This window comes from Macaca thibetana, chromosome 12 (genome assembly GCF_024542745.1).
Source record: "Macaca thibetana thibetana isolate TM-01 chromosome 12, ASM2454274v1, whole genome shotgun sequence".
NCBI classification, from domain to species: Eukaryota; Metazoa; Chordata; class Mammalia; order Primates; family Cercopithecidae; genus Macaca; species Macaca thibetana.
The window spans coordinates 29,637,426-29,655,566 of NC_065589.1; the positions used below are offsets into that span (position 1 = coordinate 29,637,426).

The following is an 18,141-nucleotide window of genomic DNA, read 5'->3' on the forward strand; positions in this document are numbered from 1 at the left end:
TGTAAAAACAGATGGAGCTCACCTCCTGCTGTGTGGCCAGTTTCCTACTGGTTCACACTGGTCCCTCGCCTGGGGTTTGGGGATGCCTGCACTAGAACTTATAGAAGCTATTTGAACTTCAAACATTGTAAAAACAGAGTGTTTTCATTACTTAGTGTTTAATTTTAGTGCGTCTTACTTTCTGGCTATAGTTTTTAATAGACTTTTCAACTATATGGCTCATTTTAACTGAAGGTTTAAAAAGTCATTTTATTGTTTCAGAGGTATAAAATTACCATCAAATAAGCAGACATATGAAGTAGAAGAAATATAAAATGCTTTTCTGGACCTCTAAATGAATTGTTAAAAACCCTGCAAAGCAAAACAAAATTTCTCCTCTGAAATTATATTTTGCAAACATATTTTAGAAGGAAAACTTGAACTGTCAAAAGTAGTGAAATGTCCCCAGTGTTTATGGATGTAATGAGTTAATTAGCTGAAACCCCATTTAAAAGAATTGTCAGTGAAATTTATGAGTCCTTTTGCCATCTGTATGGAGTTGACAGCAGGTGTTTCTTACTCACACACTCATCAAACTTTGAAGAAGATTATTTTTAACCCTTGCTTCATAATAGGCAAGTTCAGATGATCTAAATATTTCTTCATATTCTGTATACTGAGTGTCTTGAGTAATTTGAATGATATGGATATTGACTATATATGTGTTAAGTTCCAAATCCAACAAACTTAGAGTTTTAAAGTTGACTTAGTCAGAGGGTTTGCTTCATTGCCAACATTAGTCCAGATTCTTTTGTGTAAATGGGCCTTTTCTTCCTTTTACCTATGTTTTTATCATTATAAATCTTACCATTTCTTGCATGAATATAACATCACAGGATAAGCTAGTAAAAAGTACATTGGCATATAAAAGAAGAGACCTATTAACATTTGCTGTACCTTGTATATTTGCTCATATTTCTAGATAGCTGTTTTATTTCCTTGATTTGGCTGTAAACTTCTTGAGAGTGAGGATCATTCTTTATCATTATTTTTATTCCCCAAACTTAGCACAATAATTTTTCTATTGTAAGCCTTCAGTATACATTTATTGCTGCTTGATTTCGTGAAAAACTGTTTTAACATATAGCACATAACACTGTATAGAACAAAACTAGAAAAATTTCTGTTTGACATGTTATCAAAATCCTAGATTTTTCATCACTGTTGGGTAACTTGTAGTCAGCCTCACTTGCCTTTAACTTGATCATGAATCCCACTTGCTCTTCAGAGACCTTTCTTTAGGTCTGTAAAGTTCTTATTAAAATATAACTGGTTTAGTTCTTATTAAAATATATTTAAAGACCTGCCTAACTTTGCAGCCAGACCTCTGACCTTTATAGCTGAATATCGTTAATGGACTCAGGTTCTGGACCCTACCCCCAGAGGATATTAGGAGTGGTGTGGTAGCTCACTGGTTTAGTACACAGTCGCATTTAATGTCAGTTCTGGTCTGACCTTGGTACCTCAGTTCCTCAGGGCATGAGTTTATGGTTTGCTCTCAGAGTCTTGAGTTTCTTGCCCTGGAGACCCACTTTCCCCATGACTGGCACCTGATGATAACTCCATTTTTCATTCTCCATTGCATTTGCACTTGTTACTCCCTCTTCTGGGATATCTTCCCACCAAGCGTGACTGGTGAAGTCCTCTTCATGTTTCAAGGTGTAATTCAGTCATCTTCTTTGAGAAACCTTCCCCAACCTATCCAAACTTCTTTGATATCTTCTCTTTACACCTGAGTCCACACATCTATTAGTGCACTCATCATGCCATATTCTCATTATTCGTTGACTTTCTGTCTATGTTGGACTTTGAGCTCTTTGTAGTTCAATAAATGTTTGAAAGAGTGAATTACTTCTGTGACTTTGTTTTGGGTCATTGCCAATCACCTGTCCTGCATCTACTTTGAGGATGTTATAGATATTGGATTTAATTGAATCTACTAATGACATACTCACATACCTGTTCTTTTTTTTTTTTTTTTTCTTCCGTTCTGGCTAATATCCTGATTTCAGTGTACCTTTGGGCCATGTTCCAGTTTGTTGGTTGCTGGAATAACCACTGGCCAGCTCTATATGCTGTAAGTCTTTCTGAACTACCTCCTGTACTTTTCCCAGGCCTGGTGTGTCTCCACTTGAGCCTCATGGGCAAGGGTTCTGCGTTACTCACCTTTCTGGACTCTAGGCCTTCACCGACCTAACTTAATATATGTTGGACATATAAATAGAAACTCTAATTGCTTTTTTATTAATTGTAATAGATTTATACTAAAAAAACTCAACCTAACACCAATTTTTTTTTCTTTTTGAAAGGGGTATTTAATGATTAGGACTAATTTAACAATAGGTCAAGATGGTGCCAAACATTTCATCCCTTATTAAATGGATTAGAAAAGTAGCTTAGTAAATAGTCTTTTTTTTCCCTTCCATATGTGTTACAATTGTCAAGCCTATTAGAATTAGTTAGGATTTTGAGTCAGTGATATGTGTGGTATCATTAAACCATTTCTTGCCATGACTAGCCCATGTCCTTTATCTTAAATTTGTCAATGATTTAAAAATTAATGTTGTTCCTTTAAAAATATTCATTAGATACATCAAAATTTACTAGATGTAAGAAAATGTTTAAAAGTCTTTTCTGAACATTTAGTTCTCATTTATTTTGAACTAGTCTTAATCACTTGCATTTTACCCATGTCTCTTACTGTCATACATTATTAGAGGGTTTTTTCACTTATTTTCTATTTCAACCATTTTCAAAGTTTTCTGAATTATAATAGTTGCAGTTATGTAACTTTTGCTCCCTCATTCATTGATTGATTTGTTCTCCTCTTTTTTTCTTTCCTTTGATGTTGAAAATTGAATATATAGAGAAGTGGATGTTTAATAAATCTTTGTGCCTCCATCAATGAGCTTTAATAGTTATCAATTCTAGTCAATATTTTTTAGCCATATCCCAAAATACTTTCCCTCCCAAATTATTTTAAAGTAATTTCCAACTTTAGAAGTTCACTGATAGAGTATTTGTAAATTATGGGTGGGCAAAAGAATCTCCCTTTCTATATTATCACATTATAACAGAATATGACAGGATATCCATATCTGTCTATCTCTATATAGATTTTTAAAATATACACTTCAGGGTAAATAGAAGCTCAAGCTTATCTCTTTTTCTCTTAAGAGAGTATTTTTATTTCTTTTGTTCCTTTGAACTTTGTAGTTGTAAGTTGTGGGAACTGGAATTGGGTACATGTGTTTTTAAGTGTTAGTTAAATTTCTTGCTAAATATTGCTTAGCAGTTTATCAGATTAGGTGATTGGTTTCTTAAAAAGCTTTTGGCAGGGTTCCAGGTGATAGGAGAAGTGAAAAGTAAATTTTAGTTGTGGCAGGTGATACAAAACCAAATACAAAGTGTTGTTCATTTAGGGTATGTCATAGAAAGCTGGGCATCAAATTGGAGGGTGGAAAAACAATGGGCACTAATTAGATGCCTTAAGGTGGGTAGCACTTTGGGAAAAATGGAAGTTGCTGCTAGGAAAAAATAGAGAAAGTAAAAATCAGGAGATAACAAGCTTTGCCTCTTTCAATCATATTTTTACTTGGGCTGGCAAATGTATCCTGCCCAACTGTGGTGGGACAATACAAGCTTTCTCTCTTGGTAGTATACGAGAAATTTATGGTGATGGTTTATAGATGGAAATATTTTCTTTTTTTCTTTTCTTTTCTGTTCTCTCTCTGTCTCTCTCTCTCTCTGCCTCTCTCTCCTTTCTCCTTCCTTCCTTCCTTCCTTCCTTCCTTCCTTCCTTCCTTCCTTCCTTCCTTCCTTCCTTCCTTCCTTCCTCCTCCTTCTCCTCCTCTTTCTTTCTCTTTCTTTCTTTCTTTCTTTCTTTCTTTCTTTCTTTCTTTCTTTCTTTCTTTCTTTCTTTTTCTTTCTTTGTTTCTTTCTGTCTCTCTCTCTCTCTCTCTCTCTTTCCCTTCCTTCTTTCTTTTCCCTTCCCTTCCCTTCCCTCCTTTCTCTCCCTTCCCTTCCCTTCTCTTCCCTTCCCTTCTCTTCCCCTCCCTTCCCTTCTTCCCTTCCCCTCCCTTCCCTTCCCTCTCACTGTGTTACCTAGGCTTGAGTACAGTGGCACAATCATGGCTCACTCCAGCCTTGAACTCCTGGGCTGAAGCAATACTCCTATCCCAGTCCCCCGAGTAGTTGGGACTACAGACATACACCACCATACCTGGCTACGTTTTAAATTTTTTGTATAGATGGGATCCCACTATGTTGCCCAGTGTGGTCTTGAACCACTGGGCTCAAGTGATCTACCCACCTCAGCCTCCCAAACTGTTGGGACTATGGGCATGAGCCACGACACCCAACCAAGACTATTCTTTATAGACCTTCTCCCCCTTCTCCCTCAACAACAACAAAAAGAAAATTCGACAACAGCAACATATAGCAGCAACAGCAAATGCTGTATTCAAGGTTTATTTTTCAATAGATTTAACTTCACAATGATGGGCTAGTACTACTGTCATGTCAACCTGACATATCAGAAGTTAGTACTCACCATGCAGCTATTGTTTCTCATAAGTCTGGAAACAGAAAACTCAGAGAGCAGTTTGGTTGTGAACACAGTTGGTTAACATGGGAGAGAAGAATGACTTTGGTTTGGCAGGAAATGACAGCAGAATTTCGTTTTATATGGTGGGCTGTTCATCTGGTCCGTCCATGCTAAAGAGACGGATAAATGAGAACTGTCAAAATTAGGTAGCTACTCACTCTATTTCACTAAAATGTAAAATTACCCCTCTGCACTCACTTTTCAAAGGGATGAAGAAACACAGTATTTAGAAGGCAAAGCAAAAAACAAAACGTAAGCCCAACTCTTCAACTTACTTACTAGCTGTGTGATTTTGCTCAAATCAATTGAGTTTTCTGGGATTCAGTTTTCTTGTAGGTTTGCTGGGGATAATAATGGCACCTACTTCATATTCTAGTGTGAAGATCTATTGAGATGGAAGATTTGAAAACACTCTGAACTAAATAGAACTATTTAAGTATGAGTTACATTATAATATAACTCATGAAGAAAAGAGTTTCTCGTAATCTCTGTAGGATACAGATTTTGTTTCTGGAAAGAATATAGTAGTTGTTCCTGTGAGTTGAGATCTAATTTAATATTAAGTAAAGGGAAGAAAAAACGTTTATTAAAAATAGAAAGTATAATTTTTAACATTTTCAACAGAAGATAAAATATTACTGTCTACAGTTTTAAGTTTTCTTAGCAAGTTCAGCCAATTTTCTCTACCCTTCTAAAATAGTATAGCAAAACATAAATCTTTGTATTCATGAATTGTTTTTTTTTTGAAGGACACACAATCTGTTTCCATTTGAGGAGCTGAGGATACAGGAATATGTAGGTTTATCAGTGGGATCCTTAGTAGGATTGTAAAGCTCTTAAGATGGAAAGGAATATGAAATCTTCTAATCTAACCCACTTGTTTTATAGATTATAGATTTCAGAGAGAAATATAGATAGAATTTTATCTTCCAAACTAGTGTGAACATGATTTTAAAAAATGAGTGTATAGAATAAAATCAGAACTGGAAGCCCAAAGGTCAGTTAAAAAAATTTTAAAAACAAATTGACAAAGATGTTAGATTGTTTCCCATTTTTGTAGTTCATACTTATTTACTATTTTCATTCATTTTGTTGATTGACAGCATTCACTATAGATAAGAGTTCATGGCAGTGGTTTAATATAAATTATTAGAGAAAATTTAAATACAGAAAGTTCAAGAAATTCATATTTCTGTGATGGAAAAAAGACCAGTATTATTTTACTTGAGCTATGGAATAATACAATTTAGTATATATAACACTTATGCTTTTCATGGATACATTTTAAGAACCACTGATATAAACAAGTGACACATTAATACACTTATTTGTTCACATTATCATATTCATTCGGTGTTGGAATTCTGTAAATGGAGAATTAAGTCACTACAAAGTCCTTAAAATAAGCGTTCTCTATACCAGATTCAGTGAATCTCATGTATATAAGATGGATATTTATATAATTATTAAGCAGCTTGCATAAAGATACTCTACAGTCCTTTAGGTAAATTTGTACCCATGTGTAACAATCTTTTATTCCGAGGAAACCAAAATTTTCCTTGAAATGATTTATATGTTAGTTGCATGTCTTCTGATTCACTAAGTTCATATACTTTTATTTCTTAATAGTGAATTGTAGAATTTGGATGTAGAATTTGGAAGTGGGACATCTCTCAAGCTTCCAAATAATTTATCCTAAATAGTTGAAGATAAATAATTATTCCATGGTATTAAGTATAGGTAAGTGACAGTATCTTGTTTATTCCTGTTTATATATTAAACATTTAATTCCAAAAATATTATAATAACCAGCAGTTAATATATGAATTTAATTTTAGAGTTAAAAAGCACTTCACATACATATTTCATTTAATTTAAATAAAGTACAAATGCTGAAGATAGATCGATAGATGTTATATCAGTATAACTGTATTGCAAACCACCATGTTTAATTTTTGTGTTAGGATTCTATGCCTACTATACATTATTTGTGTTTGAATTGTTCTCTGTCTTATTCTTCTCTTGTTTATATTACATATTTAGGAATTTTGTGTTTATTATTGTAGAAAATGAGATTATATAGTAGTTTTGTTTCAGTGTTTTAGAATAAATGGAATTTCTATAAAAAGAGTTTTCTAGTTTCTTTTTCTAGTGGAAAATTAGTGATGGTGCATATGACTTCATCCCTAGTTGTATTATTGCTTTTGTAATAATAACAAAAAATTATTACTTTTGTAATGGGATTTCATGAAGCTTACTTCCCTTCACTTTTTTCCCTGCCTGTTTAAAAAAAATCCAGTTATAGTTTAAATGATATGTAGGAAAGCATTGTGAAAACATTTTTTTTTTTATAAATAGTTATTTAAAAACATAGTCATTAATGTGTCTGTGTTTTAAATATGTATATGAATTTCTGTGATGCCTTATCTGCTCTGCTTTTTGCTGTGTGCCGTTAACCTAAATTTGATAAAGTCTGGTGGTGGTGTATTCTTAGTATTTGCTTATGATTATTTTATGAGTTCTTTGATAATATTATTCCTAGGCAGAGAAAAATAAAAAAATCTTCTTTCCGTATTCTTTAGTTTGTATGTCAGTGCTTGAATTATATCAAGATAGAGGTCATATGAAAATGTTTTATCTTCATTTCTCACCCAAACGAACATGGTTAAAATACACTGGTTGTGTTTAATATAAACTACTTAATGGTTATTATGTCAGTATGTATCAATTAATGAAAAATTAATCAAATGTTTACTTTGAGGATACTAGTTTCATTAAAAGAAAACTTCTGTGTGACCTCAGAAAATTAATACTTGTATTCAGATTCTTAAATGAGAGTTGATAATATTTATTTAGGCGACATTTGGAGCAAACTGTGTCACTTTAAAAAATAAACTTCTACTAATGACATTATGACAACATCCACATTGGGGGAGCGCGAATATAGGATAAGATATATATTTTTTCTACTGAGTATAACTTGAAAGTACTTGGAATTTGTATTTATTTCCTGGTTCATTTTAAATATTAATGGCAAAAACCACAGTTACTTTGGTGTCAACCTAATATTTCAGCTGATACCCTAATTTTAAGTATTGCAATGGCCAATTTGCTAATGAACATAAATACATACAGCATGTGCCAATAGATTGTTTCTCTAAAGCAGGGATTAGCTTTTAGAAAACTTTCCCCAGTGAGATTTACTATTTCATATTTAATGTTAATAAATGGGAATGGGACATATGTTGAAATAATGATAAGGCCGTATTAAGCCAGCAGAACAGAACGAAACTTTAACTGAACAAAATAAGATAGTACAGACTTCAGCCTTTCTCTTTCGGTGAGACTGTCTCAGTATCTGTATAGCGTATGGCTAAGGAACAGTTTGAAAGCCACTTTAGAATTGTCTTCTAGAAAAGTACACACATAGTAGAAATCTGAAATAACTGAAAATTGGTTTTAAGAAAACAAACTGCCTTTTCAGGATCCATACTTGTCTGTCTAGCCTGAATAATTTAGGCTTACATTCAATAACCATTTAAATACTATTGTAATAAATTCATCATCATATCAATAAGGCTTGATGAATCAAATTTTTATAGAATGTGTAAGAGGAGGTTTTTACCTAAATGAAATAATTGCAGAAAATTTGGCATTCTATTACTGTAGCAAAACTTGGCAAAAACCAAAGTACAGAACAGAATCTAGATTCTTAGTGAAATTTGAATCACAGCTTCTATGTGGTAATGCAGTGTCAGTCTTCTAAGAAATATGTATGTAAGCATAATCCATTGATTGGATTTAAGAATTTTGTTAGGCTTTTGTATATTCTAACTAATGTTCCATCTGGATTTTAATATTTGACATAAATATGTACAGTTATGTGCATGCCTGATGAGTTTTCAATGATAGACCACATATACAACAGTGATGCCATAATGTTATAAATAGGATATTTTTAAAGTACATTTTCTGTGTATATATAGATACCATTATGTTACAATTGACTACATATTCAGTATAGTAACATGCTGTGCAGGTTTGTAGCTTAGGAGCAACAGGCAATATATACCATACAGCCTAGGTATGAAGTAGGCTATCCTGTCTAGATTTGTGATGTGCACTTGACAATGTTCACAGCTAAGGACTCATTGCTCAGAACACATTCCTGTAGTTAGGTGATAGTTGATTTTATGTGATAGTTACAAACATGTCAGAATAATATATTTTCCTTGACTTAGTATTGTATGGGGTTAAAAAGTAAAGGGCAAAATACTGCTACCGTGTTCATGTTTTTAGTTAGACATGGATGTGTCTCTTCAAAGTTTTTTCTTTTTGCTCTTTTTCTTTTCTTTTTTTTTTTTTATTATACTTTAAGTTCTAGGGTACATGTGCATAACGTGCAGGTTTGTTACATATGTATACTTGTGCCATGTTGGTGTGCTGCACCCATCAACTCATCAGCACCCATCAACTCGTGATTTATATCAGGTATAACTCCCAATGCAATCCCTCCCCCCTCCCCCCTCCCCATGATAGGCCCTGGTGTGTGATGTTCCCCTTCCCGAGTCCAAGTGATCTCATTGTTCAGTTCCCACCTATGAGTGAGAACATGCGGTGTTTGGTTTTCTGTTCTTATGATAGTTTGCTAAGAATGATGGTTTCCAGCTGCATCCATGTCCCTACAAAGGACACAAACTCATCCTTTTTTATGGCTGCATAGTATTCCATGGTGTATATGTGCCACATTTTCTTAATCCAGTCTGTCACTGATGGACATTTGGGTTGATTCCAAGTCTTTGCTATTGTGAATAGTGCCGCAATAAACATACGTGTGCATGTGTCTTTATAGCAGCATGATTTATAATCCTTTGGGTATATACCCAGTAATGGGATGGCTGGGTCATATGGTACATCTAGTTCTAGATCCTTGAGGAATCGCCATACTGTTTTCCATTTGCATGTTTAAATCAATGCTCTGGATATTTACAACAAAATAATGAATATTGTCACTTTTCTCAGTTTGAGAGTTTAGTAAAATACATTCAAGGGACCAGGGAAACGATTATAGGAACTGGGTCAAATAGGTACAAGTTTCTGGATCCCAGGGATTGTGAAAATGAAATTTATTTTTTTCTACTTCTGGATTTTGTTTTAGAGATAATTCTTCACATCATTCTGAATTTTTAAAATTTAGGTTATTTAGGGAGGCGGAGGTTGCAGTGAGCCAAGATCACGCCACTGCACTCCAGACTGGGTGACAGAGCAAGACTCCATCTCAAAAAAAACAAAAAAAAAAACAAAAAAAGATTACGTTATTTATAAGTTTTTATGGACTTCTGATTCATTAGAAGTTAACATGGCTTTCACTTCCCTGATTTTCATTTTATATATTTAATATATGCTTTACATTTTGGAAAGGTGAAGTGTACATTGATTTTTCTGCTGTTTTTCTTGTAGTGTTACATCTTTCAAAGGTGTAACATGCTATCAAGCATTTGAATAATTCTGTCGTACTCTACATTTTTATATTTATGAAAAATAGATCATGGATACTATCATTTGTTTAATATTTCCCTGGAAGTGTTTTCTGTTTAATTTTTATATACTTCTTCTGTGTATATGGAGTTAGTTTATTTCTGGTTATTTATTGGGAAACTGAGACACTAACATTTACCTCCACTTTTACTCATTGAACTCCATCACTAACCAGCAGTAGAATCTAGGAATCTTACTTCTAGTTCAGTGATTGGTTTCTTGTATCTCAGTTCCTAGTACCAGATTAACTATAGTAGCTTCTTGTATTAACTTTTATTTGTGATGTTTTTCAAGGACTGGAAAAACAGTCTTCATTTCCACTTCCCCCAAATCACGAAGAATGTGGACTTATGACATATTAAGTAAACTTTAAGGTTTTTAAGTAAAATGTTTACATCTATTCCTGTAAACCTTCTGCCTTCTTGCATCCGAGACAATACTGTACTTGTACTGGATAAGTATTCTGTCTGAATATTTACTGAATTTATGCATTATTAAATGAATGAAAAAAAGGAAACATTGATTGGCCATCATTTGAGAGTATTGAAGAAGCTTAAGCAGAATAAAATTTATAAAACAGCATAAATTCAGTCTCTAACTGAATGGGTTTCAGTGCCTTACATTTCATGTTCATGTGTCATTTTCGTTGAATTTTTATTTCTTCTTCTAGGCCATACTTAATTTTTATTGAGTTGCTATGTTTAACAGTTTTCAGCAAAAGCTTAAAATAAAAACACTGGAATATATAAAGTTTAGTGTACCTAATATGCAAGGCTTGATAAGGTGCCCTATAAATGGGGAAACAAATAAATACAGTCATTTCTCTTAACAGACTTACTTTCAAGAGTGCTGAAATACACTAAGGCTTATAAAAGTTTGTTACTAAAGTCGGTATGTAGAAAGGTATCTTTGCCTTCTCTATCTTTGGATGAACTGCTTGGTGACATATTCTACTACAGGGATAAGTTCAATACCCAGTGAGTGATAATGATAATAAAATCTGCAGATTGTAGACTGTCACTGCATTATTCCTTACTATTGTATAACACTATATATTTTCAGTGAGTTTTACTCAATATATTTGCTGGTGACAAAGTGAGTTTTTAAAGAAAAGAATTAGCTGACTAGTAACATTTAGGGAGATCATCAGTTGAAATAGAAAAAAAAAAAACAAAAAAAACAAAGGAAAGGAATCTGAAAACTAATCTTTTTTTGACCAATTAGTGACAGAAATTTCTGAGTTACTCCTTTCTTATATTTCATCGTTAGCTGATTTGATTGGGAAAAGAGATTTTAATTTTACCCCTGTCATTCAGGGTGAGAATTAACTGTTTGAAAACAGAACTGACAAGCGAATTTCATTAAGACTGATAATATAGCAACATAGTGAAAGCTTGCAACTATTATCAGCATGTAGAAGTTTTAAACAAGCTATTATTTTTGACCAATGTTCTATTACTTGTCATAGCGATCTTGTATCTAATGATGGTGACTATAATGGGTTGAAGAGGTTTCATTTTAGGTTTTCATTCAAAAATGTGTGTGTGTGTGTGTGTTTCATTTTAATATTTTTAGGTTTTGCTTGCATTGTAGGGCTACCTTCATAGTGAAAAAAAGACAATTATATAATTTTGTTTATATTTGTGGTGGAAACAACCTAGGAATTATTGGTGAGAACTACCAGTTGATACTGATATGTGTATTTTCAACAGTAAATATTCTGCTTTGTTAGTTGTTTACATAATAAAAACAAAAGTACAGATCTATAAAGCCATAATGAAATGATGCTATTTCTGATAAAGGGATATATGGTAGAGCTACAAGTCCTTAGTTCAGGAATTTGAGTGAATTGCTGGGAGCTTTCCTTCTTCCCAATTTTCTGCCTTTATACTAACCCCCTCCTTCCACGCAGACAGATACTTGTAATAGGACTGTGACCTCCTCTTGTCTCCACCTAATATAAACAGAATGTGAAGTTAGGACTATGGCTTGATCGTTACTGTATCTTGAGTGCTTAGCAGTGTGTCTGGTACAAAAGTCTTACCCATAAATATTTGTTGAGTGAATGAATGAACACTCACATTTTATCACCTTGAAACTGGGTGTAAAAAGCCCAGTTGTTAGACTCACTCATTGCATTCCATTCCCTTTTCTCCGCAGATTCTTTGCACTTTTCTATTTGTTTTGTTGCATTTCACTCGTTTGCATATTACTTAGTAAATGAGCTTGTGTTTTTTAATGTTGTATATTTTTATTCCGTAATATTCAGATATCAGTTACTAATAAATATTTGTTTGTATAGTATCTAGTAAAATATAAATGGCCCCATTAATGGAAAAAGACTTTGAATTCCCATATTTGTAGAAGCATTTTCCCCCAACTTGGTTTCCTTTATAGCCAATGATATACATTATGAGGGTGTTTGACTGGTTCAGACACACAGTATTATTCAACATTGTGATGTGGTCTTGATCCTTAGCTTCCTTTTGTATAAAATGAAACTATTACTTTCTGGAAAGATTTGTTTGGTAATTAAATGGCTAATGTTGAAGGATGCCCAACTAAATGCACCTTCACTAAATGTTAGTACTTTTCCCTCTGTTCATTTGTTCCTTCCATTACTACCAATTTCACAAAACTAGCCCCCAGAATAATAAATTCCTGTGGTCCCATTGGCCCTGGATTTTAACCTTTAAGGACCTTAAGCCTTTCTTTTCCAGCAGTATTATTTTGAGAGACCTGGACACCGTCGTTGACTCTACTGTCTCTTCCTTTTAGTTCCCCTCAAACACTGTGTTTTGCACTGAGACCGTGCTCCCATCTGGCATTCTGTACTGTCCTTGTCTGAGAACTGCTTACATTGTTAGCATTGTCTCTATCCCCAACCAGACTATAAGTCGTGCCTGTCTTGTCTAGTCCTGTAGCTACAATACTTAGCAGCGTTTAGTGTGTATACTATACTCTATAAATTGGTATTTAATAAATTGATTTGCTTATTTGTTTTTCTGTTATTATGGGAAAGTGATGATGGGAAGAAGGTATCCTGAAAATCAGTGAATTCCCTGATCCTGGAATACAATCCAGTGAGTTCCCAAGTCCACATTCTTTTTATATTAGATGTAGTCGTAACAGGAGTTTTAATATGTGAAGGAAGAAGCTAAATTTTCTGTCTGTAAAAGCTATTCTTCAGGATTCTATTCCTTAATTTAATTTTCTGTTATGTAGTTAAAGATAATGCCATTTAAGACTTACTTGATCTCTTTCTTAATAATGGATGTCTCTTTCCCATAATTAAGCATAGTTAAAATATGTCCTGTGTTTTCCATATTATTTGAAAAACTATCAGGATTTTATGGTATTCATATTAACCTTGTAAATTGATAATTCTTCTGTCAGCTGGAAGTTTAAAGCTTCCTGAGTTTAAGGAAGTTAGTTCAACTTTCTGAAAGGTATTTTTTTCCCTCTGAGTATAAAAGTCAAACCAGACATTTGAATATAAATTTAATCTCAAAATGCATGAAAATAATGGAGTATGCTAGGTGTTTATTGTTAAAAATATTGCACATTTAAAGGCAGGCTACCTTGCCACTAGGTAAATTAGTCATGCAATAGGTTTAATCTACTTAGAAATAGCACTATGAGGAAGAAAATAAAATTAATTCAACTGATAGTGTTAGATCAAGGAAAGAAAAGACAAAAACAGCTTGCTGTTGCCAAAAACATATTGCTAACTTTGTTCAGCTTGCAGCTTTTGTGTTTCATTTAGGTTTCAGCTTGTCCCAGGAGGTGTTGCTATACTGTGAAGGTGTTAGGCAGTGTAGTAATGGAACAGGAGATAAAATGGAAGGCACATAAAATGTCTTATCATTTGGACCTTCCTGGAGAAACATAGCTTGAATTTCTGAGTGGTCAGCTTGACATTTTAAAGCAGTGAGAAGTTGTGTCATTATTTCTAGAATACTACAGTAGTTAGAGGAAAAAGATTTAAAGTTCATTGCGGTAATTGCTGACAGCTTCCATGGAATGAGAGGTGCTTTTAGTAAGCATGTGCTGCCTTGAAAAAAGGCAACCTGCTAGGAACGTGAAAGAAGACAGTGGGCTTTGGAAGATGAGAGTGACAAAAAGGTAGATTCGGGCATTCTTGTGCTCCTGAAATAATTGCATTCATTTTAAAGGTGGAAGATTAAAATAACTTTTAATGGTTATTCGTATGTTTATAGCCTTTAAGAAAAGGAAGACTTTAGGCTTCTGAAACTAATGCCTTACATATTTTCATTAACAAAGAGTACAAAACCTGGTGGCTAGCTTGTCCCAGGGAGCAAGGTAGCTGGTATCACTGGGCTTGGCACAATCCATGTGAAGTGCTGAGGTGATCCCTACTGTAACAGCATTCCCCTCCCTGGAAACCTGCAATTTGCCTCTTAGTCCCAGATGGGGAGGAAACTCGCAAACAGCCGCAAGCCATACATAATGGCAGGGTTCACATCCTGACGGGGACAAAGTAGAAAAAAAAGAAAAATTCAAAAGAGTCTTCCTAACATTATTTGAGTCAAGGACTTTATGCTTTTTGTGAAGGTTGTAGCACTTCTTTTTTCTTTTTAAAGTTTTGAGTATGTGTTTTTTTTTTTTTCCTCCCTCCTGGATGCTAGCCAACATCCAACTGAAGGAAACACATGGGGATGGCACATTTATCACATTGCACTATCTTTTGCTTAAGTAGCTAACATTTATTGCTTAATAAAGAACATCCTGCACACATACCAACTAGGTGTCCAGTATATTACTATGCATATGTATAAATGTACATTCACATTTAAACATGCTCTTACCTGTGACCCTCAGAAACACCTGAACATATAAAATTAGGCATGCACAGAGGTTTCAAATATATGATCTAAAAGGTAGATCTTTACCCAAACCCCAAACCTAGGAACAGATTTTGTATAAATAAATTTATACTATTACTTATAATAGTGACCAATAACTGTTACCAATTATACAAATAGTTATTTATGTAAAACTTAAAGAATAATCTGGTTGTATTCTGTAATCGTAGATTACCGTAGACTGAAGGGATCTTAAGATCCTTAACCTCAGGCAGGTAGGCTTTTAAGCATTTTACCTGTACAAATCAGTAGCATTACCTTTATTTCACAGAAAAGGAAGCTAAGCCTCTTAGAAGGTAACTTGTACAATTCCAGGTGACATAGATGTGATCTTCAGTGCTAAATCACCAGTTAATAGAAGAAATAAAACCCAGTTTGTATAAATTTTGATCTACTTACCTGACCAGAAAACATCAAGTATTCTAAAAGAAGTATTTTTTAAATGGATAAGGAACTCTCTTACATCTGATTAATGTAATACCATACATACACAAGTGTTAAAAGCAAGCCATTTATATGCTCTTCAACTATACCTTATTATGTCTACTTTGCTTTTTATGGTGCATAGTCATCACTTTAATATGTTTCACATACTTTAGTTATGAGCTTTAGAAAGCTGTTTAGATGGTCATTTAGAAATGGAGACAGATAACTCATTGAATACTCAAGACTTCAGTTCACAAATACAAGGATGGCATGCTTAAAGTAACTACTTACAATGAGAAGTTATCTTTTTGAGTTAGTGATCTTGTGAGAATATTTCTTGATTTTTTTATGCTCTATATTTTGCACTGAGGTTTTATAGTAGCTGAATATTCTGATGTGGTATGAGGCTTATGAGTCCTTGTATTTCTCATCAAAATATTTTACAGTGCATAGTTGCCTCTATATATAAAAAGATAGACATATATATCTATATGCATACCTTTCACTAGTGCCATAAAAGCAGGGAATATATCTGTCTTGTTGCCATTCAAGCATTAATTCTCTTGTGCTTTACTCAATTTTAAATGCTCTGTGGTTTTAGAATATGTTCTATTATGTATTATCCAATGATTGTATCTATTCTGGAAAAAATGATGTCATTCACAACCAACATGTACTCATGCCTTTTTCATCTCTTCATGCTTGCCCCTATCTTGAGTGCTGGCTAGTTCTCCTTCTATATAAGTTATATCCAACATATTAGTGCTATTTTACATGCCATTTCCTTCATAAAGCCTTCTGCATCTTCCCTGTACTTCCATGTAGTAAACATAACCCCAGATTTATGTTTGTTTGATGTTGATACTTAATGAAATGCTTTCATATAGATATATTAATAAGAAGCAAAAAGTTCCAAGTGTATTGTTTATACAATTTTATTTAATACTCAGGACAACCCTAGGAGGCAGCTGCTGTCATTATTTTGATTTTATAGATGTGAAAATTGAAACTTAGGTTTCCTAAGGTCATGTATAAGTAAAAGAACCTGGCCTTAAACTCCAGGGCAGTGGACCTAGAGCCCTTGCTCTTTAACCACAGGGCTATGTTGCTTGCTTTAAGTGATTTCATGCTTTTCCAGTCTTCACAGTTTTAATGTACAGGATATTATCTTCACTTTATACAGTAGGAAGCAGGGAGTCAGCAAGTGACTTCCTAACATTTGTATATGTAAGCATTTAAACACAGATGTTATAATCTGGTATTTCCATGATTTAAATACTTCATAGGATTGCTGCTTTGTAAATGTTTTTGCCTTTAATTATATGCATTCTATAATCCTACTTAAAATGTTCATTCATTCATTAGGAGTAGGAAGCTAGGTATGAGCACGGTAAAGAACGACGACGACAACAAAAACTGCTGCTGCTACGTTGTGGAAAATAAGTATCTGGTACTGATCTGTCAAAATTTGCTTTAATTGACCTTAATCACCACAAGTTTTCTCTTTCTCACTACTTGATAGATCTTATTGGTTATTAATTTCTAACTGGCCAATCCTGCATCTAAGGGCCAAATGCAGACTCCGTTTGTTTGACTCAGACCAATAGTACAGTGTTTATGGAAGAACAGCAGGGAAAGAAATTTTGTAGCCTTGATCTCAATGTGTATGACCCAAGGATATTTGAACCTGGGGTATGGAAAGCTGTTGGGTTCCCCTGTTGCTTCACTTCAGAGACCCAGTAAAGCTGCTGAAGTGTGTTGCACTGCTTTGGCTCTTCCCTTTGTTGCCGTTGCCCAGTGATGGAAACCCTGCTCCATTCCTTATCTCTTTCTGTTTAGCCGCCAGCAGCCTTGCCTTCTGACCTCGTTTAAGCGTCCTTAGTGACCTCTGGGAATCCTTGTGGGTCCCTTTGGGAACATACCCACTCAGCTGGATCTTATAGTAATTATTTTACTTCTTACAGAAGTTAGGTTAAGAATTTTGTACTTCTCTTATTAAAGAGATAATTTCACAATGTAATTTGCTTCACAAGCCTCCCACAGTTATATTAAGCAGATGGTTGCCAAACGCCAGTTCAAAGTAGATTGCTCTTATATGAAATAAAATCCACGCTCAGGAAATTTGGCAGTATAAGTTGGTCTTCTTCCAAAACAGACTTACTCAGACAAATTTCTCTTTACCTCAAACTGGCAATCTACTACACCTGTATTCCACTGTAGAATAAAAAACATATCAGATTGTATACACTGATTCAAAGGTATCATTCTTTAACATACCGACATCTGTTTTTTTCTTTACTAACTACTACTAGCTACTGTGCTTTTTTCATCATAGGAAAATAGCAAGAATTTGGTCATCAGTTCTGAGTTCCAGTCACAGCTCTGACTCTGAATATTTATACGAATTGAATATGTTACTTCACTGATTTTGAGTAAAATGAAGATAAAATTATGTACTTCATAGAGTGGCTCTTGTAATTTATTCAGTTGAGATATATATATATGATATATATATATATATATATGATATATATATATATATAATGCACCTAAATTCTTTCCTGTCATTACTGGTTCTTTAATTAATATTATGTTGATATTGGTGATTTGTGTTTAAAACCTAAAACTGTGTTGTTATATTTATTC

At 33.9% G+C, this 18,141-nt stretch overlaps 1 protein-coding gene across 11 annotated transcripts in view; it reads left to right on the forward strand.

The window, feature by feature from the left end:
* IKZF2 (IKAROS family zinc finger 2) overlaps nucleotides 1-18,141 on the forward strand; it is a 155,824-nt gene that overhangs the window by 67,618 nt on the left and 70,065 nt on the right. The window lies entirely within an intron of this gene.